Source organism: Choloepus didactylus, chromosome 5, assembly GCF_015220235.1.
Source record: "Choloepus didactylus isolate mChoDid1 chromosome 5, mChoDid1.pri, whole genome shotgun sequence".
Lineage (NCBI taxonomy): Eukaryota > Metazoa > Chordata > Mammalia > Pilosa > Megalonychidae > Choloepus > Choloepus didactylus.
In genome coordinates, this window is record NC_051311.1 from 130,829,825 (window position 1) to 130,855,310 (window position 25,486).

General features: G+C 37.1%; 1 protein-coding gene and 1 non-coding gene across 2 annotated transcripts in view; both read left to right on the plus strand.

Annotated features, from left to right (window-relative positions):
- The window catches only part of SP4 (Sp4 transcription factor), a 132,772-nt gene that overhangs the window by 38,509 nt on the left and 68,777 nt on the right, over positions 1 to 25,486 (plus strand). The window lies entirely within an intron of this gene.
- On the plus strand, positions 19,459 to 19,565 carry LOC119535632. Its single transcript, XR_005217245.1, has one exon. It is a non-coding gene; the product is annotated as a U6 spliceosomal RNA (small nuclear RNA).

Sequence of the window (25,486 nt, forward strand, 5' to 3'; positions counted from 1 at the left end):
CAATCGTCTTCAAGAGTCAAGGGTTCTGGGTTGCAGTTTGATAGTTTCACATATTTACTTTCTAATTGTTACAATTCATGAAAACCTAAAAAGGGTTATCTATATAGTGCATAAGAATGCCCAGCAGCGTGACCTCTCGACTCCATTTGGAATCTCTCAGTCACTGAAATTTCATTTCGTTTCTCCTTCTTGGTCAAGAAGATGTTCTCAATTCTACGATGTTGGGTCCAGATTCATCCCCTGGAGTCAGATCCCACGTTGCCAGGGAAATTTACACCCCTGGGAGTCAGATCCCACGTAGAGGGGAGGACAATGAGTTCACCTGCTGAGTTGGCTTAGCTAGAGAGAGAGGGCCACATCTGAGCAACAAAGGGGTACTCAGGGGGAGACTCTCAGACACAATTATAAGCAGGTTTAGCCTCTCCTTTGCCGTGATGAGCTTCATGAGGGCAAGTCCTGTGATAGAGGGCTTGGCATGTCAGACCTCCAGTCCTCAATGTTTGTGAGAACATCAGCAGCAATCCAGGTGAGGAAGCCCAATACCTCTGCATTTTCCCCCAGCTCCTCAGGGAGACCCTGCATATATATTTTTTTTCTCTGTCCAAATTGCTTTGGGATGTGTTGCTATTTCACACTCACCTATGCAAACCTACCAGGTCTTACTTCCTATTAAAAGTTCTATGAAATTATGGTATTTGAACAAACCTTGCGAGTTAAACTGTTTAGGAAATATAGATGTTGTACCAACTAAACATCTCTTCCCTTTGTCTCACGTGGAATTTGAAGTTCTAAAATGCAGTCAGTATTGTCCTTTACCCTTTGTCCCGATTTGCCCTAGTCCTAACCACATCTACTTCTTTCAGATCTCTAGTTGAAGTCTGGATTCTTGTTCTGCTTTTTTAACAGTTGTTGTATGTGCTAATACTGACATTCATATCAGCCAAGTTCTGGCTCTGAGTTTCAGGTGTCACACAGATACCCAAAGTTCCAGGAATCAATCAGGTTATACATAAAGGGAGCAGCATCTCAGAATCTGAAGATAGCCATTATATGTGACTGCTGTATGAGCTTGCAATCTAGGGACCATTACAATAAGTGTTCCCCTGATAACCTGTGCTCTGAGATTCAATTCTGAGTTTATACATTGTAGTTTGTCCATATTGGTGAGGTTTTGTAGTGTTTGCCTTTGTTTCACGCGTAGTTCACTCAAAATACTGTCTACAGGTTCCATTCACCTCGCTGCGTGTCTTACAGCTTCACGCCTTCTTGCAGTAGCTCAATATTTCATTGTATGCACACACCAGTCTTTATTGTTTTTTGTTGTTGTTGTTATTCTCTGTGTCATTCATTTCTGCTTTAATCCTTGTTTTTTTCTTTTCTTCTGCTTGGTTTAGGATTAAGTTTGTTCATCATTTTCTAGCTTTTTCAGTTGTTACATTAGTTCTTTGATTTTAGCTCTTTCTTCCTTTTTAATGTATGCATGTAGAGCTATAAATTTCCCCTGCAGTACCACCTTTGCTGCATCCCATAATGCTCTCATTTTCATTTGTCCCTATATATTTAGAAATTTCTCTTGCTATTTTTTCTTTAACCCACTGATTGTTTAGGAGTGTGTTGTTTAACCTCCAGATGTTTGTGAATATTCTAAATCTTTGATGGTTATAGACTTCTAGTTGTATTCCATTTTAATTAGAGAATGTGCTTTGAATAATTTCAATCTTTTTAAATATATTGAGGCTTGTTTTGTGGCGCAGCATATGATCTATCCTGGAGAAAGTTCTGTGGGCACTAGAGAAGAATGTATATCCTGGTGATTTAGGATGTAATGCTTTACATATGTCTGTTAAGTCAAAATCATTTATCGCATTGTTTAGTATTTCAATTTCCTTATTGTTCCTCTCTCTGGTTGATCTATCTATAGAAGAGAGTGATGTACTGAAGTCTCCCACAATCGTGGAAACATCTGTTGCTTCCTTCAGTTTTGCCAATGTCTGTCTTATGTATTTTGGGGCACCTTGATTGGGTGGATAGACATTTATGATTGTTATTTCTTCTTGTTGAATTGTCCATTTTATTAGTAGATATTGTCCTTCTTTGTCTCTTACAACATCCTTACATTTAAGGTCTATTTTATCTGAGATTAATATTGCTACTCCTGCTTTCTTTTGGCTGTAGCTTGTGGAATATTTTTTTCCATCCTTTCACTTTAAATTTCTTTGTGTCTCTGGGTGTAAGGCGAGTCTCTTGTAAGCAACATATTGATGGTTGATATTTAAACACTCATTTTGTTATCTTTAGCTGCTTTTACTTGGCCCACTAATTCTGGGAGGCAGGTTCCCCTGGAGAGGACTTTTCCAAGTCAGTTTTTCCTAGTCAAAAGAGATGCAGGGGCCCACAAAGGGGGTGTAGATAGGTTCCAGAGTGCCCTGGGGACTGGAAGGATGGCATTGTTCTCTTTGACAGTTACCTGTGCCTGTGCTTTCCTTGCCTGCCCAGCAGATGGCACTCCAGTCAGCTGTTCCCTGCAAGCCTAAGGTGATACTGTGCCCTGCTGTGAGTGTGGTTGAGATAGAGGCTGCCAGCTACTTTTTGCCATGGTGGATTGAAACAGTTGCTCAGATCCCAGATCCTGTATTTTGACTTTTTAATAAAAAGCTGCAATCTGTGCTGGGCTGTGCCCTGCCCCTCCGTTTTCTTGGGGAACAGCCTCCATTCAGCAAACTGTTCACTACCACCCAAAGAGGGTACTGTGTCCCTAATTCAGCTTTGCTTCCTTCCCTGCTGGGGATGGTGTTGAAACCATCCCCAGCTGGAGGCTGCCGGCTGCTTTCTGTCCTGGACACGTTGAAACTGTAGCTCTTCTTGGAGCTGGTACCCCACAATACAGATTTGCTAATCAAAAGCTGCAGTTGGTGCCTAGCTGTGCACCCCACCCCCACCCCCCTTTCCTTGGGGGAAGAGCTGCCCTTCAGCAAACTGTTCACCTCTGTTCTGAGAAGTAATTGTCTCTCCTGTTACTGTTTTCCGACTTTGTTCCATTGTGGTCAAAGAATATAAGCTGTATGATTTCAATATTTTGGAATTTATTGAGCCTTGTTTTGTGACCTAACATGGTATATCCTGGAGAATGATCCATATGCATTAGAGAAGAATTGGTGTATTCTGCTAATGTTGGGTGAAATATTCTATATATGTCTGTTAAGTCTAGTTTCTTTGGAGTATTGTTCAAGTCTTCTGTTTCCTTATTGATCTTCTATCTAGATGTTCCATCCATTATTGAAAGTGGTACATTGGTCTCAAACTGTTAACGTAGAACCATCTATTTCTTCCTTCAATTTGTCAGTATTGGCTTAATATATTTTGGGGCTCTGCCATTAGGTACGTACACATTTATAATTGTTATGTCTCCTTGTTGAAGTGACCCCTTTATCAGTATATAGTGACCTTCTTTGTCCCTTGTAACAGTTTTTGGCTTAAAGTCTACTTAACTGATATTGGTAAAGCTACCCCAGCTGTCTTTTGAATACTATATGCATGGTATATAGTTTTTCTATCCTTTTACTTTCAACCTACTTGTGTCTTTGAATTTAAGGTGAGTCTCTTGTAAACAGCATGTAATTGTATCATGTTTTTTTAATCCATTCTGCCAATCTCTGCCTTTTGACTGGAGAGTTTAAACCATTTATATTTAAAATAACTACTGAGACTGCAGGATCTGCTGTTTTGCTATTTGGCCTTTATAACTTATGCCATTTTTATCCCTCAATTCTTACATTAATGCCCACTTTCATATTTATTTGGTTTCTTGATATTTTGATTTTTTTGGTTTTTGTATTATACCATTTTGATCCTTATGTATTTTCTTTATAATTATCATGGGGCTGCAATTTAACATCCTAAATCTCTGACAACCACATTAGATTTTCTGCCAGCTTTACTGCAATAGCATACAAATACATTGTTCTTATACTCTTCCATCTCCTTACTTTATTGTTGTATTTGTTACAAATTATATCTTTATATATTGTTCAAAACCTTAGGTTTATTGTAACATTTTATGTATTTGCATCTTAGAACCTGAAAGAATTAAATAGTGGAGTTTCATTCTAAAAAATGTAATACCACACTACTGGCATTGATAATTACCCCATTTGGTTATTTTTTTCAGAGGTATTTACTTCTTTATGCCACTTTGATCCACTGTCTCCTGTCCTTTCCTTTTAGTCTGAAGGACTCCCTATAGCAGTGCTTTTAGGGAAGATACAGTGATGACCAATTCCCTCAGCTTTTCTGTGCCAGTCTGAATGTATTATGTCCCCCCAAACGCCATTATCTTTGATGTTAATCTTGCGTGGGCAGAGGTATCAGTGTGTTGATTAGATTGTAATTCTTTGAGTGTTTCTGTGGAGATGCGCCCCGCCCAACTGTTGGTGATAACTGTGAGTAGATAATTTCCATGGAGGTGTGGCCCCACCCATTCAGGGTGGTCCTTGATCAGTGGAGCCATGTAAATGAGCTGACAAACAGAAGGAACTCAGTGCAGCTGTGAGTGACGTTTTGGAGAGGAGCTACAGCCAAGAGGGACACTTTGAAGAAAGCACAGGAGCTGCAGATGAGAGACAGTTTGAAGATGGCCGTTGAAAGCAGACTCTTGCTCCAGAGAAGCTGAGAGAGGACAAATATCCCAAGTGAAATTAAGAGTGATGTTTTTGAGGAACTGCAGCCTAGAGAGGAATGTCCTGGGAGAAAGCCATTTTGAAACCAGAACTTTGGAGCAGACACCAGCCACGTGCCTTCCCAGCTACCAGAGGTTTTCCGGACACCATTGGCCATCCTCCAGTGAAGGTCCCCGATTGCTGATGTGTTACCTTGAACACTTTATGGCCTTAAGACTATAACTGTGTAACCAAATAAACCCCCTTTTATTTATTTATTTTTTTTTCTTTGATACAACATTTTTATTCCAAATGCTTCACATTTCCAAAAATGTTTCCTATTGTTAAGAGACCAGAGTACAGTTCTCACAATGCATTTTTCCTTATTCTGAGATACCTCTAAAGAGACCTCCCACAGTTCCAGAAAGAAATCATCCAGTTTTTTGTTTCTAAACAGATGCAATATTCGTAATGTCTATATATCTATACCTTAGCAAAATATATCTGCAAAAGGACAGTCAACCATTGCATTGTATTTTTTCCACAGTGCCAAATATAAAATTTTTATATATGTTTGAGAGACTGAATTTTACACTTTTTACACAGGTATTTGGAATCTCTTCTACAAATCTGCAAGGAGGGATTATGTTTAAAACTATTTTTGGTCTTCTGAAAACACTGTTTAGCAATTGGATGCACCATGTTATTTGTCTCAATAATAAACATTTTCATGTGCCTAAGTCCTTTTGGGATTATGATGTCTATTTTTTATCAGTTATTTTTACCTGTTGTCCAAGGAGTTATGGCTCATTTGATGGAAAACATAAAATAATCACTGCAAGGAAGCAATATTTTTATCTCATTTTTTTAACATTATAATAATATTTAGTGAGTGAATAGGATATACAACGTCGTTGTATCATATCACTGGAATCATGTAAATTATGAACAGAAGTAATATAGACAAAAACATTGACTTGAAATAGATAAGAGCATTGTGCACAATTTTATTCTTAGATATTGGTTACTACTTTAAATGTAATTTTTGTAATAAACTATTCAAAAGTAAATTTATGATGCTTTTGAGTTCATATTTTTTATCATGGATAATATATTTCATTATTTTAGTCACTCGGCCATTGTATTTTACTTAGACAAGTGAGATCCAATTCTTTTTCTTTTTTATCAAGAGTTTCCTTCAAGAATATATATATATATATAATGTATATTTATATATATATATTATATATAGTTTTATTAGAGGAGCTGCAGGTTTACAGAAAAATCATGCAGGAAATACATAGTTTCCATATACACCCCTATTTTCAAACCCTTGCATTCCTGTAGTACATTTGGTACATTTGTAGAATTGATAAAAGAATATTCTTATAATTGTACTATTGATTGTAATCCATGGTTTACATTAGGGTTCCCCATTTGTGTGGTAGAGTACTATGTGCTTTTTTATTAAAGTAGCACATACAACCTAAAATTATCCTTTTAACCAAATTCAGTTATATAATTTAGTGCTGTTAACTACATCACAGTGTTGTGCTACCATCACCACAACCCATTACGAAAACTCTCCCATCACCTTAAATAGAAACTCTGAACAATTTAAGCATTAACTCTCCATTCCCTGCCCCTACTCTGGCCTCTGATTACCTATATTCTGTTACCAGACTATGGATTTGCTTATTCTAATTATTTATATCAGTAAGATCAAACAATATTTGTCTTTTTCTGTCTGGCTTATTTCAGTCAACATAATGTCTTCAAGATTCATCCATATAGTCATTTGTATCAAAACCTCATTCCTTTTTTAAAGATGAATAATATATTGTATGTACGTAACACATTTTGTTTATCCATTCATCAGCTGATGTCCTACTGAGTTGCTTCCATCTTTTGGCGATTATTCACATTTTATTTTGTTTTACTCTTTTCCAAAACATTTCTTTACCTCATTTAAGAGACGTTGTTCCTGCATTTTGAGGGTGTATAATAGTCAGAGTTCTCTAGGGAAACAGAGCAGGACATATCTGCAAATATCATGAGATTTTATAAAATTGTTTTATGCAACTGTGGAGATGCACAAGTCCAAATTCCGTAGGGAAGGCTGCAAGCTGGGTACTCCAACGGTTTTCAGCAAATTCTCCAGGAGAAGCTAGCCAGATGAAGTAGAGAAGAGAATTCTCTCTTCTGACTACTGAAGTCATCACTTCTTTTAAAGTCTTCAACTGATTCGGGATGAGACGTCTCTCGTTGCTGAAGACCATCTTATCAGTTGATTGTAGATCTAATCAGCCATAGATACAATCAGTTTACTGATGATTGGAGTCCATGAAATGTCTTCACAGTGACAGTTAGGCTAGTGCTTACTTGACCAAATAAGTGGGCACCATTACCTGGCCAAGTTGAACCGTGAGCCTAAACATCACAGGGGATTTTCAGTATAACTTGGGAGACAAAACACAATGATAGTAAGATGGGAGGTAATACCAACATGTGCAAGAAGATTGTTAGAACACAGGAGAACATGAGAGAATAAGGGGGTGTTGAATGATTCTTGGCCCTTTGCTTTTTAATTATGAAATAGTTTGAGTCTAATTAGACACACAGAGAACAATATACAAATACTCATGTTCCTGCCATTCAATTTTTTTAATTCTTAACATTTACATCTTAAATTCAATTCATTCAAAATAATAAGAATACAATATTACAGATATTATATCTACTTTGTTGGTGGCCCCAATCTTTTATCCTTTCATTCTTCTTTAGCAGTGGCAACTGTCCTGAATTTTGTGTGTTTGTCATTCCAAAACATGTTATTATAGTTTTACTGTGTAGATATAACTATATACACATATATTTATTTTTTTAATCATCATTTTATTGAGATATATTCACATACCACGCAGTCATACAAAACAAATCGTACTTTCGATTGTTTACAGTACCATTACATAGTTGTACATTCATCACCTAAATCAATCCCTGACACCTTCATTAGCACACACACAAAAATAACAAGAATAATAATTAGAGTGAAAAAGAGCAATTGAAGTAAAAAAGAACACTGGGTACCTTTGTCTTAAACCCCCTTTTATAAAGGCCAGTCCTTCTCTGGTGTTTTGCATTCCAGCAGCATTAGCAAACTAGAACATTTTCTTTATATGGGAATATCTTAGTTTCTCGCTCTTTTTTGAAAAACAGTCTTGCTGGATGTGGATTCTTGGTTGACAATTGTTTTCTTTCAGCACTTCAAATTTTCCATCCCACTACCTTCTTGCTTATCCATGGTTTCTGATGAGAAATTGGCACTTAATCTTTTTGGAACTCTGTTGTACATAATGCATTGCTTTTCTTGTATAGCTTTCAGAACTCCCTCCTTATCCTTGATCTTTTACAGTTTGTCTACTTGTGTCTGGGCACTGTTCTCTTCAAGTTCATCTTGTTTGTGCTCCTTGAGTCTGCATATTTTTGTCTTTTGTTAAATTTGGGAAGTTTTCTGCCATTATTTCTTTGAATATTCCTTCTACTCTTTCTCTCTTCTCCTTTTGGGACTTCCACAATGCATACATTGGTATAGTTGATGGTTTCCCAGTTATCTTAGCCTCTGTTTGCTTTCTTTAATTCTATTTTTCTCCGTAGTTAAGTCAGAATCATTTCAGTTGTCTTGTGTTTGAGTTCATGGATTCTTCTGCCAGCTCCAATCTGCCTTTGAAACTTGTAGGGAATAATTCTTTTCATTTATTGAAGTGTTCAACTTCAGTATTTCTGTTTTGTGAGTTTTTGTTTTTTTTTTTTTTCTCTCGTATTGAGATTCTCAAATTGTTCATTCATTGCTTTCCTGGTATCCTTTAGTTCTTTCCCTGTTTCTGTTACCTTCTCAAACATTTTGAGGATGTTTTTAAAGATCTTTCACCTTTATTTGAAATCCGGTCTTCTTCATGGTCTTCTTTGTTGATGGTTCCTTCCTTCCCTCCTTCCTTCCTTCCTCCCTCCCTTCCTTCCTCATATTATTTAGTCCAGTCTACCCCAAATCCTATCATTTCCACATGTAATCCATTTAAAAATGACTGAGATATTTTACATTTTTTCATTCTAAGTCTTTGAAATCCTGTATGTGTTTTACACTTAACAATACGTTCTAATTTGGGTGCTAAATTTTTATTGGAAATACTCGATTTCTGTTTAAATTGCATAAAATCTGCAGTTGAAAAGTAGACTCATGCACCCAAATTGTCCCAAATATACTTAAAAGTTTTCCAAAAGCTAAATAACTAAATCAAGTGTCAGTTGTTAAATTTAGATTAGGTAAGACTAAATAAAATTTCAAACTTCGGATCCTTTGTGGAACTAGCCACGTTTCGAGTATGGCCAACAGCTGTTGTGTTGGACAGCTCAGCCTTGGAGAGCCTGCCTTTTATTGCCCCGAGGAGTGGGTGAAGGTTGTTTTCTTTTTATTAAATGTTATGTTATTGAGATTTATTCACATAACATATAGTCATTCAAAGTGTACAATCAGTTGTTCAAAGTATCATCATATAGTTGTGCATTCATCACCACAATCAATATTTGAACATTTTCATTACTCCAAAAAAAAGGTAAAAATTAAAATAGAGAAGAAGATCGAAACATCACATTCCCCTCCCCACAACGTTCATTTACTTTTTCTTAAATACAGTTTTATTGATATATATTCACACACCCTACAGTCATCCACAGTGGACAATCAATTATTCACAGCACCATGTTGATGGTTTCTTAATTTGAATGTTGTTCTGTTTCTTTCTTTGTCTGGTAATCTTTTGTTCAGCACTTATTCCTTTTAAAATTTTAAAGTTTTAACTCTGAGATGTAGTTTCAGAGCTGTCTGTTCCTTAAGTTTATCCAGGTAGTGATATGACAGAGATGTCCTTGAGGATGAGTCAGGGACAAATTCCCTGGTTTATTTTTTCTGGCTGCCACCGAAAGATTGACACTGACACCCTCATATGCACAAAGGGATTACTCTGCTCCTTCCATAACAGGGCCAGGGAACTGTACTGGGAGTGCAGGCTGTCTCCATACTGTGCCATAGGGCATGTGGAAAGTGCTACATGCTTCTCCTACCATTTTTTAAAATGCTGTTTTATTGAGATATATTCACATACCATACAAGTATCCAAAGTGTACAATCAGTTAATCACAGTATCATCATATAGTTGTGTATTCATCACCACAGTTTTTGAATGCTTTCATTACTCAAAAAAATAAAAATAAGAATAAAAATACAAGTAAAAAAGAAAACCCAAAACATTTCATACCCTCCCCTGCCATTATTCATTTAATTTTTGTCCCCGTTTTTCTAGTCATCTGTCCATACACTGCATAAAGGGTGTGTGCGCCACAAGATTTTCACAATCACATGCTTACACCATGTAAGCTACATAGTTATACGATCATCTTCAAAAATCAAGGATACTGGGTTGCAGTTCAATAGTTTCAGGTATTTCCTTCTAGCTATTCTAATACAGCAAAAACTAAAAAGGGACATCTATATAATGCATAAGAATAACTGCCAGAATGACCTCTCAACTCCATTTGAAATCTCTCAGCCACTGAAACGTTCCCTATCATATTTACCCTTTACCCTGTTTGTGCTAAGTCCTGTACCTGCTCTGGTTTAGACCATGTGATGCTCTTGTCACAACTTTCAGCTTTTGTAATGGAAAACAGGGAAGGGAAAATGGGACCTAATTAAGTAATGCTCCACTATATGACTTTTTTTTTTTTTTGGTATTTCTTTAATACATTTTTTTATTGTGAATGTTAGCGTATATGCTTAACAGTGATTATAACAAGTAGAGTGCAAACTTCAAAGAATATCATGGATCACAGTTCCACAACTTTAGCAATTTCCATTATTGTAAAATATAACATATATACAGAAAGGTGTTAACTTTCGATGTACACCTCAACAAGCAGTTATATAGGTAATTTCAGAAATTGTCATGAGTTACAGTTCCACAGTTTCAGTTCTTTCCTTATTATGCAATATAGGATATGTGTAGAAAGGTGAAGACTTTAAAAAAGCACAATTCAACGAGGAGCTATAGAGCGAATTCCAAAGGGTGTTATAGGTTACAGTTCCACCATGTCATTTACTTGCTTCCAGCTATTCCAACATCCCCCAACATCTAAATATATATATATATATTTACATAAGTTTCACTATTCATAGACCTTTGTTAAATCTTACCTTGTTTGTTGCTGCTGCTTCCTCTCAGACTCTTTCTCCATCTTCAAGGGTGTCTAGACAGTGAGCACCCTAACTTGTTCATAATGAAAGGGGATGTCGACAGTATAGGAAAAGGGGGCTGCATCTGATTGTTGTTCTTAAAGAGGCTGTTGCCACTGGATTTTAGGGCTTGTCTGGCAAAGCAACACTCTGGTGAATTTAAGTTTCTGAGAGATAAAACTTAGTGACTGAATATTTTATAGAATCTCAGACAGGGACCTAGGTATTTGGGGTCTACTTTTGGTAAAGGCATGGCATACTGTGACCAATTGGGATGTCTACCTGGCGCTTGCATAAGAGAAACCTCCAGGATAGCCTCTCGACTCTATTTGGGATCTCTCAGCCGCTGTAACCTTAGCTTGATACCCTTCTTTTTTTCCCACTTTTCGTCAAGTAGGCAATTTCTATCTCTTGCTGCCAGGGTCAGGCTCATTCCTGGGAGTCATGTCCCATTTTGCCAGGAAGATTGATTCCCCTGGAAGTCATGTCCCTTGTGTGGGGGAAGTTAATGAATTTCGTTCTGAGTTGGGTTTAGAGAGAGAAAGGCCACATCTGAGCAACAAAGAAGGTTCCCTGGAGGTGCCTCTTAGGCATAATTATAGGAGAGCTCAGCCTCCCATTTACAACCCGAAGTTTCACAAAGGCAAGCCTTAAGTCAAGGTCTTGATTTAGTAAGTAGCGGGTTCCTAATTTCACTTAATATATATTCTATCCCAAGATAAACTGTTCGTTTCTTACATTATCTTCATTTAGTTGTATAATCATCATCACTCTCAACTTTGAACAATTATCATAACATACTACATCCCAGAGCTCTTATTAGCTGCTAATTATTCATCCCTAGTATTAGTATAGTGTTGGTAAGATATTCCTATTAAATATAGTCTTTAATATGTTAAAGGTAGTTTTTCCATATATGACTCTATTGTTAACCCACTGCCAGTGTCTTACCTTATATCATGCTAACACTTATTTAGGTTTGTGATGCCACTCTGTGGGTTACATGCCTTTAAACAACCATTTACGAACATATTTGCCTTCAGTGTGTCACTGATATTTACAATCCCATTAACAAACCATAGTCACAGCTGACCATTCCCATACCATTAAGTTCACCATCATTATCGTATCTGTACTTATTACGTTATGACTACCCCTTTGTCCTACATTATAAGACACTTATTTTACGTTTTTCACAGAGTTCACATTAGTGGTAACATACAATATCTCCCCTTTTGTGTCTGGCTTATTTCACTCAGCATTATGTCTTCAGGATTCATCCATGTTGTCATGATTCATGACCTCATTCCTTTCTACTGCTGTGTGGTAATCCATCATAGGTATATAGCACAATTTGTTTATCCACTTATCTGTTGAAGGACATTTGGTCTTGATTTGCATCTCCCTTGATAGCTAGTGAAGATGAACATTTTTTCATGTGTTTTTCAGCCATTTGTATTTCCTCCTAGGAGAAATGTCTTTTCATATCTTTGGCCCATGTTATAATTGGGCTGTTTGTATTATTGTTGTTGAGTAGTAGGATTTCTTTATACATGCAAGATATCAGTCTCTTATCAGATACATTATTTCCAAATATTTTCTCCCATTGTGTTAGCAGCCTCTGCACCTTTTTCACAAATTCCTTTGAGGTACAGAAGCTTTTGATTTTGAGGAGTTCCCACTTATGTATTTTTTCTTTTGTTGCTTGTGCTTTGGGTGTAAGGTTTAAGAAGTGACCTCCTAATATTAGGTCTTGAAGATGTTTCCCTACATTATCTTCTAGGAGTTTTATGTTATTGTCTCTTACATTGAGGTCCTTGATCTTCAAGTTAATTTTTGTATCGGGTATTAGTTAGGGGTCCTCTTTTATTCTTTTGGATATGGGTATCCAGTTCTCCCAGCCACATTGTTGAAGAGTCTGTTCTGTCCCAGTTCACTGGATTTGGGGGTCTTATAAAAAATCAGTCATTCCCTGCATCTGTGGGTCTGTTTCTGAATTCGCAGTTCAATTCCGTTGATCAAAAGTCTGTGTTTTTCCAATACCATGCTGTTCTGACTACTGTGACTTTCTCATAGGCTTCAAAGTCAAGAAGTGTAAATCCACCCACTTCATTTTCTTTTTTAGAATGTTTTTAGCAATTCAAGACCCCTTTCCCTTCCAAATAAATTTGATAACTAACTTTTCCAAGTCTGCAAAGTACGTTGTTGGAATTTTGATGGGAATTGCATTGAATCTGTTGATCAGTTTGGGTAGGATTGACATCTTAACAATGTTTAGCCTTCGTTTCCATTAACATGGAATATCTTTCCATCTCTTTATGTCCCCTTCTATGTCTTTTAGTAAAGCTATGTAATTTTCTGTATAGAGGTCTTTTACATCCTTGGTTAAGTTTTTTCCTAGGTACTTGATTTTTTTTAGTTGCTGTTGTGAATTTAACTTTTTCTTGACTGTCTCTTCAGTTATGTCATTTCTGGTGTATAGGAACATTATTATGTCATTAATCTTGTATCCTGCCGGTTTGCCGAATTTGTTTATTAGCTCAAGTAGCAGTGTTGTCGATTTCTCAGGGTATTCCAAAATAAGATCATATCTTCTGCAAATAATGACAGATTTACTTCTTCCTTTCCAGTTTGGATGCCTATTATTTCTTTGTCTTCCTGGATTGCTCTGGCTAGAATTTCTAGCACAATGTTGAATACTAGTGGTGACAGTGGGCATCCTTGTCTCATTCCTGATCTTAGAGGGAATGCTTTCAGTCTCTCATCATTGAGTACTATGCTGGTTATCAGTTTTTCATATATGTCTTTCATCATACTGAGGAAGTTTCATTCAGTTCCTACCTTTTGAAGTGTCTTTATCAAAAAAAGGATGCTGGATTTTGTCAAATGCCTTTTCAGCATCCATTGAGATGATCATTTGATTTTTCCCTTTTGATTTGTTAATGTATTGTGTAACATTGATTGGTTTTTGTTGTGTTGAACCACCCTTGTATGCCTGGGATGAATCCCACTTGGTCATCGTGTATGATTTTTTTGTTGTGTCTTTGGATTTGATTTGCAAGTATTTTGTTGAGAATTTTTGCATCTGTATTCATTAGGGAGATTGGCCTGTAGTTTTCCTTTCTTGTATCATGTTATCTGGTTTTGGTATTAGAGTGATGTTAGCTTTATAAAAGGAGTTAGGTAGTGTTCCATTTTCCTCGATCTTTTGAAAGAGTTTGAGTAGGAGTGATGTCAGCACTTTAGGAAAATCTGGTAAAATTCCCCTTTGAAGCCATCTGGCCCTGGGCTTTTATTTGTATGAAGCTCTTTGATGATTGACTGTGTCTCTTGTGATTGGTTTCTTGAGGTCTTCTGCTTCTGAGGTCAGTCTAGGTTGTTTATGTGCTTCCAGGAAGTTACCCATTTCTCTAAATCATCTAATTTGTTGGCGTACTTTTGTTCACAGTATCCTCTTACAATCTGTTTAATTTCTTCAGGATCCGCAGTACTGTCCCCCCTCTCATTCCTTATTTTGTTTATTTGGGTCTTCTCTCTTCCTGACTTTGTCAGTCTAGCTAAGGTTCTGTCAATCTTGTTGATCTTCGGAAAGAGCCAACTTTTGATTTTATTTATTCTCTCTATTGTTTATTTGTTCTCCATATCATTTATTTCAGCTTTCATCCTTGTTATTTGTCTTCTACTTGCTTTAAGATACATTAGTTTGTTGTTCATTTTCTACCTTCTTTAGTTGTTCCATTAGTTCTTTGATTTTAGCTCTTTCTTCCTTTTGCGTTGAGAGTTATAAATTTCTCCCTCAATATTGCCTTTGCTGCATCCGATACATTGTGGTTTGTTGTATTCTCATTTTGTCTTTAGATATTCAGTAGTTTTTCTTCCAATTTCTTCTTTGACCCACTAATTGTTTGGGAGTGTGTTGTTTAACCTCCAGATTTTTGTGAATGTTCTAGATCTTTCTTGATTATTGATGTCTCATTGCATTCCATTTGCTCAGAGAATGTGGTTTGAATAATTTCAGTCTTTCAAAATTTATATAGGCTTGTTTTGTTCCCCAGTATATGACCTATCCTCGAGAAAGTTCCATGACCACTAGAGAAGAATGTATATCCTGGTAATTTCGGATGTAATGTTCTTTATATGTCTGTTAAGTCTAATTTGTTTATCACATTGTTTAGGTTCTCAGTTCCTTTTTGATTTTCTGTCTGGTTGATCTATCTATAGGGGACAGTGGTGTATTGAAGTCTCCCATGATTATTGTGGAAACATCTGTTGCTTCCTCCAGTTTTGCCAATGTTTGCCTCATGTACTTTGGAGCACCTTGATTGGGTGTGTAAACATTTATGATTGTTATTTCTTCTTGTTGAATTGTCACTTTTAATAGTATATAATCTCCTTCTTTCTCTCTTATGAAATCCTTGCTTTTAAAGTCTATTTTAACTGAAATTTGTATTGGTATCTCTTCCAGTTTGCTACTGCTGCCCATAACGCAAGATACCAGAAACGGATTGCCTTTTATAAAGGGGGTTTATTTGGTTACAGAGTTACAGTCTTAAGTCCATAAAAGTGTCCAAGCTATGGCATCAACACGTATACCTTCACCATACCAATGGTGTCTGGAAAACCTCTGTTAGCTGGAAAGGCACATGGTTGGTGTCTGCTTGCTTCCAGATTGTGTTTCAAAATGGCATTCTCCAAAATGTTGCTCTTGGGGCATTTTGTCCTCTCTTAGCTGCAGCCCCTCTTCAAAATGTCCCTCTCATTTGCTCTGCATCTGGGCCTTTGTTGCTCTTCTTAAGGTACTCAAGTGATCCAATAAAGACCCACCCTGAATGGGTGGGGCAACACCTCCATAGAAATAATCCAATGAAATGTCTTGCCCACAGTTTATTGAGTCACATCTACATGGAAACACTGAACCAATAGGTTCCAACCTAATAAACACTAATAAGTCTGCCCCCACAAGATTGCATCAAAGATAATGGTGTTTTGGGGGACATACTACATCCACTCTGGCACAGTACCCCTGCATTCCTTTGGCTGTAGTTTGCATGGAATATTTTTTTCTGTCCTTTCACTTTTAGTCTCTTTGTTTCACTGGTTCTGAGATGAGTTTCTTCTAAACAACATATGGATGGCTCATATTTTTCAATCTGTTCTGCCAATCTATATCTTTTAATTGGGGAGTTTAATCCATTCACATTCAGTGTTATTACTGTGAAGGCAGTTCCTGAATCAGCCATCTTATGCTTTGGTTTTTATTTGTCAGATCTCTTTTTTCCCTCTGTCTCTTTATTTCCTTTACATTACCCTTACTAAAACTCTTCAGTTCCTTGCCCTTCCCCAGGCCTGTCTCCTGTCTTTTTTCAGCCAGTAGAGCTCCCTTTAATATTTCTTGTAGAGTAAGTCTTTTGTTACAAATGTTCTCAGCATTTGTTTGTGAAAATTTTAATCTCCCCCTCAATTTTGAAGGAGAGTTTTACTGGACAAAAAGATTCTTGGCGGACAGTTTTTCTTTCAGAACTTTAAATGTGTCATACCACTGCCTTTTACCTCCATGGTGCCTGCTGAGTTGTCAGTTCTTAGTCTTATTTTGTTTTCCCTTGTATGTGGTGAATCGCTTCTCCCTTGCTGCTTTCAGAACTTTCTCCTTTTCTTCAGCCCCTGACAGTCTCGAAGTGAGTTTATTTGGATTTTTCTATTTGGAGTTCATTGGGCATCTTTGATATGCATATTTATTTCATTTAGAAGGGTTGGAAAGTTTTCTCCAACAATGTCTTTGAATACTCTTCCCATCTCTTTTTCTGTTCCTTCTGGAATGCCAGTGATTCTTATATTTGTGTTGTTCATGTTGTCCATCATTTCCCTGAGATCCATTTCAAAATTTATTTTTTTCACCATTCTTTCCTTTGGGCTTTCGCATTCCATTTTTCTGTCCTCAAGTTCACTAATTCGTTCTTCTTCCCTTTCAAATCTGCTGTTTGTGTCTCAAGATTATTTTTATTTTTATCAACAGTATCATTTGTTTCCATAAGATCTGCTGTTTTTAATTTATTCTTGCAAATTCTTCTTTATGGACTTCTAGGGTCTTCTTCGTGTCCATTATATCCTGTGCCATGACATTGGTGTTTGTGTGTACTTCTTTGATTAATTGCTCTAAGTTGTGTGTCTCCTCTTGCTTCTTAATTTGGACATTTGGGTTACCCATAACTTCTGGTTTCTTCATATGCTTTGTAATTTTCTGTTGTTTTTGGCTTTTTGGCATTTGCTTGTCTTGATTGTTTGTTTGTTTTAGGATATGCAGGATTATTTGAGTATTTATTTATAATTTGGCAGAACTGCAGCTTGGTGGAGTGCTCTTTCCCTGTCCTACCAGCAGATGGTGTTCTTGATCCACCTCTTACCCTCAATCCAGTTCTCCCCAGACTTCGTCTGTGCACTGAGTGGGGTTTCAAACATATGGAAGACCTATTAGTGAAGCAGTTTTCATTGTGCACTGGGGACTGCCAGCTTTGTGGGTAGCGGGCATACCCTGCTCAGTTTGGCAGGAAGTCCCCTCCAGGACACAGTGGTCCCAGCCGTTCTCCGGCCTGTGGGTGGAGTACTCTGGGTCTGCAGAGCTATGTGTCTCACTTTTCAGCTCATATGCCTGACAGTCCCTGTCTGCTGTGCACCCACAAGTCCCTGGGATTTGGGGAGTTCCTGGCACTTCCATGCGGTGCCCTTGTTTCTAGGCTGTGCACACCTCATGCTTCCTTGGAGGAAGAGTGGCCGCCATCACAAGCCTGCCAAATTCAGAATTCCTTCAAGGAAGCTCTTGGCCATGGGACTGTGAAGGGTCATTTCCCCAGCCAACTGCAATGATGGCTGCATGGGGCATGGAAAGCTGCCCCCACTCCGTGCTTGTCTGCCTTCTCCAACCACCAGTCCCTTGCACAAGGGCTCTCGGCTGCAGGTCCGGGAAGGGCTTTTACCTGAGCCAAATGCCAAGGAGAGTGCCTGGGGTTTGGAATGCTTTTCCCCTCTGCGCTCGTCAGCCAACATCCCCCATTCCCCAGCGGTGTTCCAGGCCGAACACTCACTGGTCTTAAATGTAGTCTCTCGGTTTCTCCAAGTACATACTCACTGTGGGTATAGAAGTCCCTGCCCATTCAGTGGAACCCTGGAACTGCTGTTCTGGAGTGTTTTCTGTTCTTTGTCTAGTGTTTTTCACAGAGGAGAATTTTGGTCTATCTCACCTAATCTGCCAACTTCTTGGAACTATACTACTTTTAATACTCCCGTGATCACCATTTTTTCCTCCAGTGTGCATTGACTATGCCTTGCATATGGTTATTTAAGAAATTTTGAGTATATGTAGCTGTGTTGAAAAAATTGTGCTGTGTTCTTATTATTTGCTTCCATTTTCCAGTAAGCATTTTCCAAAACTTAAAAATTATTTCAAGGACTAATATTTATTTTTGTTGCAATATGCGTACAGAAACTTTGAATTTCATCTTTTTGAATGTTATTGTTTTAGTGAGTAAAAGATGATTGCTTTGTTATTCCCCTGTGTGCCAGTTTGAATATATATTGTGTCCCCCAAACGCCATTATCTTTGATGTAATCTTGTGCGGGCAGACATTATCAGTTTTGATTAGATTTCTTTGAGTGTTTCTTTGGAATGCACCCCATCCAGCTGTGGGTGATGACTATGATTGGATATTTCCATGGAGGTGTGGCCCCACCCATTTAGGGTGGGCCTTGATCAGTGGAGCCATATAAATGAGCTGACAAGCAGAAGGAACTCATTGCAGCTGTGAGAGATGTTTTAAAGAGGCGCTACAGCTAAGAGGGACACTTTGAAGAAAGCACAGGAGCTGCAGATGCGAGACAGTTTGAAGATGGCCATTGAAAGCAGACCCTTGCTCCAGAGAAGCTGAGAGAGGGCAAATATCCCAAGTGTAACTAAGAGTGACATTTTTGAGGAACTGCAGCCTAGAGAGAACATCCCAAGAGAAAGCCATTTGAAACCAGAACTTTGGAGCAGACACCAGCCACATGCCTTCCCAGCTAACAGAGGTTTTACGGACACCGTTGGCCATCCTCCAGTGAAGGTGCTTGATTGCTGATGTGTTACCTTGGACACTTTATGGTCTTAAGACTGTAACTGTGTTACCAAATAAACCCCCTTTATAAAAGCCATTCCATTTCTGGTGCTTTGCATCCCAGCAGCATTAGCAAACTAGAACACCCTGGCAGCCTGAAAATCTGAGTACTCTTTTTTACTATGAGGTCTTCTGAGTTTATTTAATGATTGTATACTGTTTTGTGTTATCTTTGTGTTTTGTAGCTACCAATAAAGGCTATGTTACATTTTTTCTTGTTTTTCTTTATTACAGTTTCTTTCCATACTGAAATGTTGCTCACCTTGACAGCCATACTCAGGATTGTAATTCTGGCCAAATTTTATTTTACTGTTTAGGATTTTAAAATCTTTCCCTATTCCTTGTTTGCAAATTAAAAATGAAGTTTTCATTGCTCGCTTCGGCAGCACGTATACTAAAATTGGAACGATACAGAGAAGATTAGCATGGCCCCTGCACAAGGATGACACGCAAATTCGTGAAGCATTCCATATTTAAAAATAAATAAATAAAGTTTTCATGTGACACAAACCTAATAGCATCCTTTGGAGGAACTTAGTAAGTTTTCAAGTTTCCTAAGAAACATCATGAAATGTAAGGTTTTTTAAAAAAACTATCTTCATATTTTGTATAAATAAGAATACTTGTGATGTTCCTTTCTTTTTGGGGGTCATCAAGGGTGAGCAGACAAAAGTATTGTTTGGTAATGACAGTGGGGAAAGCAATATGACTGTAATCTACTGTTTTGGGATTTTTAAAATTAGTTTTTATTTTATTTCATATCATTTATTTCCTATCCATTGTCATTTATCATGTTTAAGATACACAAAGGTGGAAATAATTTTGAGATAGCTTTGAGCAGTTATTGAAATAAACCACTAGTTTCTAAAATAGTAATGTAGGCATTACAAATTCATGATCTTTTGGAGCTTAATTGTTATAAAAAAAAGTGGAAGGCCAAAATACCTGAACTTAAGAGTTCTTGTAACTACTTTAAAGACCACATCTAGAGATAGCTTGTTTAACAGAATTAGTCTTTATTACTCCTGGGTTATAATTTTACAGTGATGTTCATTCTTTTCCTCATCTGAACACCTATTTAAGGGATCTAAATTAATCTGTTCCGTCAAATGCATAAATATAAATGAGGTTTTTCTTTAATTTATCAGATTGTATAAGTGAATAAAGCTTTCTCTTTGCCTATGGTGTAATCCTTGCCCCCCCCCCATGCTAAATGTTATTTTTGTTCAATAAATTCAATGTAATTTGAATTTCATTGTAATGTAATTTCATTCAATGTAATGAAATTAACCTGAGTTTCCCCTCCAGATATGTGCTCACACTCTTCTCACCTGAATTGGAAGTGAGAAAAGATGACTAGAGCTGAATCCCCCACAAATGGAAACTGGTCTGGATTGGAGGATAGAGGATGTAGGATGATTCTTAAATGCTTAAAATGACTCCCCCCTTCAGTTTTAGAGAAAATCTATAACCAGTTGTTCTATCCTTGAAAGTAGAGAGCTAGTATTTCCTGGTTGCTCAATTTTCTGTTTAGAGATGCAGCTTAAAATAGCCATCTATGGGGTAGACTGAACAATGCAAGCTTAACAGCTTTGGTCCATCCTTCCTTGGCCCTAAACTGTGAAACTATTTTAAGCTGTGACCCTAAGAACTGACAGGGCATACTGTACTCTCTTAGCACCAAGTGCCAGTTAGTGTAGAAGGACTGGACAGACTAACTCCAACTTCTATGGAATTAGGGCCATCATTTTAATATTTTGTGAATTCTCATACCCACCTGCACAAGTTATCAGTTAATCTTGATATACCAGATCCCATTAAAATAAGTACCATTGTAGGAACAAAGATATATAAAGATAAACTCTGTTTTACCCATTTATTTTGAACATTGCTTGTTTGGGTGAACTTCCTTTAAAACAAAATCCCAGGAGTCATTTGATGATCATTGTGATAAGATTATGTATGCCCGTTTTAGATGTCCAATACACTAATGCCTGATTCTATGATTGCCTTTGCCCATATTCTCTACCCTCAGGTCAGAGTGCTTTCTTTAATTTTCAGTTTTTTCCCCTCTTATTTCCTCTTTTACCCACTTAATTGTTAGTGTTTCTGGTTGCCTATTTCCTCTTTTTCTTGTTATTTAGCATGTATCAACTACATATATGTTTCTTTGTGATTATTCCTTAAGTTCTTACTAAGTGTAAATAAAGGGCTAAGTTTTGAGAATATGAAGATGGGATAAAGCAGTCTTTGTGCATTCTAAAAGCTTACCTTCTAGTTGAGACAAAATATTTGTTAAAATAAAAAGTAGTGTAAAAGATAATACTTGGTGGCATATACTAAAAGCCAAATGAATGGTGTAAAAGGTAGTAATACCAAAATTAAGAGAAGGAAGTATAGCCACTTAGGGCCAGGCAGGAAAGAAAGGCTTCCTGCAACCTAGGAGGCTTGAACTGATTTTTAAAGGAAAGGAGAGCTCTGACAAACATAGATTAAGAAGGAAGGCATTATATGGCCTTATAGGTTGAGGAAACAACAGATGCAAAAGAGGATGCTGGAGTGTGCTTTACAGATTCCAGAAGGGTTTGATGGACCATCTTAGTTGTAGTGGAGACTTTAAGGGAAATGTTAGATGAGGAAGTTGACATGGTTAGTAGAGATCTGGTTATAGAATGATGTCAAACTAAGGACAGGTGACGAGTCATTAAAGAGGTGTGTTAGTGTGTGTATGTTTGGAAGATAGAAGAAGGGGAATTTCATTTGTAAAGTGGTGTTGTAGTTTTATTGTCCAATAGCCAGAGGTTAGAGGGCAAAGAAACAGGGAAGCCAATTTATAGACTTTAGGGTTAGTGCAAATGGCAGTGATGGAAAATCTGAACTTGGATGTAAAGAAAATAATTCAAGAGACCTTAAGAAGACAGTTGACATGATTTGAGACATGAATATAGAGAGAAAAAGCAATTTAAGGGTAATTCTTAAGGATTTGAAGCTAGGTGACTGTGAAAACGATTGTACCATTTAAAAAAATGGCATTCAGATCAAGAGCAAACAGTAGAGAAAGAAGGTGATTGACTTGATTTTAGATATTTGGTAAATTTGAATTAACAGTAGAGCATTCAGTTGGCAGTGTCCCGTTTGTATTTGGAGATTGGGTTTGAGAAGAAGGATCAAACTTGACATTCTAGATTTGAGATTGAAGAAGTGAACTTAGGGTTACACCCAGTCTTCTGGAGCCAAAGAGAAAGTTGAGTCAAGAAAATTGAGAGCAGTCAGAGAATAGAAGAGACATACCAGGGTGGTATTAATTAATATAATATATCGTTAATAATTATTAAATAGTATTATTAATGTTAATGTAACAATGTAGGATACACTTTGGGAAAGTTTGATGAAAAAGGAGAAAGAGGACGGTATCTTGAGGCTGATACCAAGAAAAGCTTTATAAGACTGATTATGTTCATTGGTTTAGTAAATATTTGAGGGTCTGTTTTGTGCCAATTATTATGCTAGGTATGGAACACAATGCTAAAGAAGCCATTAAAGAATATGTAGTGTATAATTGGAGCCAGGGATGTTGGGGATGGGAGAGGAGGTTGGAAATCACATTCCAATAATGTAATAATGCTTTAAATATAAGGACCCATCTTCTGTGATATATATATGGGTATAATCCATACCCATAAAAGTGAGACATATAATCAAAAAGTGTGGTTTATAATCAAACAAAGGAATTTGTGAGGAAGAATTCCAGAAGGAGGTGATAAAGAATAGTTCAGATAGGATGACTAGAAATTAGCCAGGTTGGCAGTGGGTAGACATTCCAGGCAAAAGATTAGAGTCATGTAGTAGCGTGATGTGATCAGGGGACTGTAGATAGTTTTCATGAGTTTGGACCAATAATGCATATGCTATAGTCATAGAGGCTTTTCCCTTGCCCTGGTAAGGAATTTAAACTGTATCTCAAGAGCTGTGGGATCCTTTGAGGCACCTTAAAGAGTGGAATATCATGGTCATGTTTACGTTTTAGATTGCACAATGTGGAGAGCGGATGACGGGGCAGTAAGTTGTTTCTACAGGAAGATGAAACTAGTGGAAAGAGCAAGACTGGCGAGAGAGGGTGAGATAAGGGGGTAATTGAACATGCTTTCTGAGAAGGTATTAGGAGATAAAATACAATGCACAAGTGGAAGTTTTTCTAAGATGAGACCCTTTCAACATTTGGAGAAGTAGTCAGATATTGGTGATAAAGAGAAGGGAGGATAAAGAAGCTTCTCCTGGGTGACTTGAGTCTTCTCAGTAAAATTAGGAGGCAAAGCCATCTATTGATTGTAAGATGCAAGGAAAGGAGAATGAGGGCTTGAGGACTGAAGAGAAAAATTCAGAGAACCAATGAAGGGATATTTGTACATTGTCAATAAGGGATGAATGAAAGATACCAAGCAACAATGATGCCCCAGACAATGTGCCATTAAAATGAAATTTTAGGACTTTATCAACCCTTTTGTAACTTCTTTCCTTTGGTGTTTGGCACATTAAAAACAGGAGAAAGTGGATGGTGAGAATTACCACCACATATGGCAGAAGTTCATACAAGCAAGGGATTAGCAAGGATGCTGAATGAAGCCAGAGGAGGGCTGCTGGATTTGGAATGTGTATTCAGTCAAGTGACTTTTGGAAAACAAGGAGAATGAGATAAAGTTCAAAAGTGAAGGAAGAGGAAGTGACAGAAGGTTAAATAAGAGTGGTCAGAAAAGGGGTGGTGGTAAGGTTGGCTTTTTGGAGGTGGAACAGTTCTAACTGATGACAAAGTATGATCCAGGGTTCTGCTTCTAGAAGACATATTGAGTGTAGATCTGATTTTCCTTTTCAATCCTGTTCCCCCTCCTGGGTTCCTTTGTTTCACTTAATGGTATCATCTTCCTCCTTGTTACCCAGATCAGAATTCTTATCTCTCCATAATTTAAGGATTTTAACTGAAGTTTGTAGTTTTGTGCATAAACCTCGGAATTAGATCTTGATTCAAGTCTTGGTTTTGCCACTTAAATCTTGGTCAAGCGTTTCTCTAGGTTTGAGTGTCCTCATCTGTAAAATGGCCAAAATGATGTTACTTTAGTGGGATAATAGAAGTAAAATGCTTTGTACAGTGCTTAGAACACAGTTTTCACTAAGTGTCAGCAGCTATTATTATCATAATTATTAATTATTCTTATATGTAGTTTCTCCTTTTGTCCGTGCTCTCTTTCAGGGCCTTATCATCTGAAAGGTAAAGTATCTTCCTTCCCAGTTGATAATCTCTGCCTCTAGCTTTTCACATTTCTGATCTGTCCTTGGCATTTCAGAGTTTTCCTAAAACCTAGATCTGCTTATGCATTCCCATTTCCCTCCTCAGAACATTCATAGGTTTTTTAATTGCTGACTTTTAAAGTTATTAAAACCTTAATTCATTTCATTTTTTAAGAAGTGACAGTGATAAAGGCAATACTAGTTCATAGCTACCTGTGGTGACTTAAATTTAGTGCTGAAGGACTAGAGCTTTCAGTTTTTAAGCAGTATTAATATTCCACATATTTTTCCTCCATATATTTTTTTAACCAACCTGTTAAACAAGTGTGGATCAATATTAAATAAATGGAATGAGAGGAAATTAGAAGTTTTTGTTTTTTTGAATGGTGTAAATTTTGTTTAAAGGAAAGGTACAGTTCCTTCTGGAATTGTTAGCCTACTGAGAAGGGTTTCTATGTTCAAAGGTTTCCAAAACATAAACTTTTCCTTATATAAATAGACAGAGAAAGAGTTGAAAAGAGTTGACAGTTACCTGGAACTGGTATAAAAGTCAGAATAAAAAGAAAAACTAGGAGTCAAAGGAATGTATATCTTTGTTTTGACTGAGCTTTTCTCCCCATTCCTGTCTTTTTCATCTATGTATTCCCACTATCTATAATGCGTAATCCATGGGAGGCACTCAGTAAATGCTTATTGCAGTAAATTGAACTGAATGCATGAACCATAACCACTTTATATATTGAATTATTTGTGTGCCACCTCCTAATTACAAGGAGGAAAACTACATACTAATTGAGTCTGTTTATTTGTGTGCCAGTTATTAATTTGTAACCCTGAGAATTGCTTAAAGATATTCTATAACCAAATAATTTTGGAGGAAAATATGAATTTTTATGATAAGCTAATGTGAGAGATTTTCTTCATTAAAAAATCATTTTCCAGTGATAGATTTCCAACGATAATACTGCTGCAAGTTAAGTATAAGAAAATAAACCTGGTTTTCTGTGGAATATGAACTCTAGGAAATGAATGGGGGCCCACTTAAATACTAAACTTATTTAAGAACTGGGCCATATTTTTTAAACCAGGCATTTATGGAGTTATATTACCCTCTT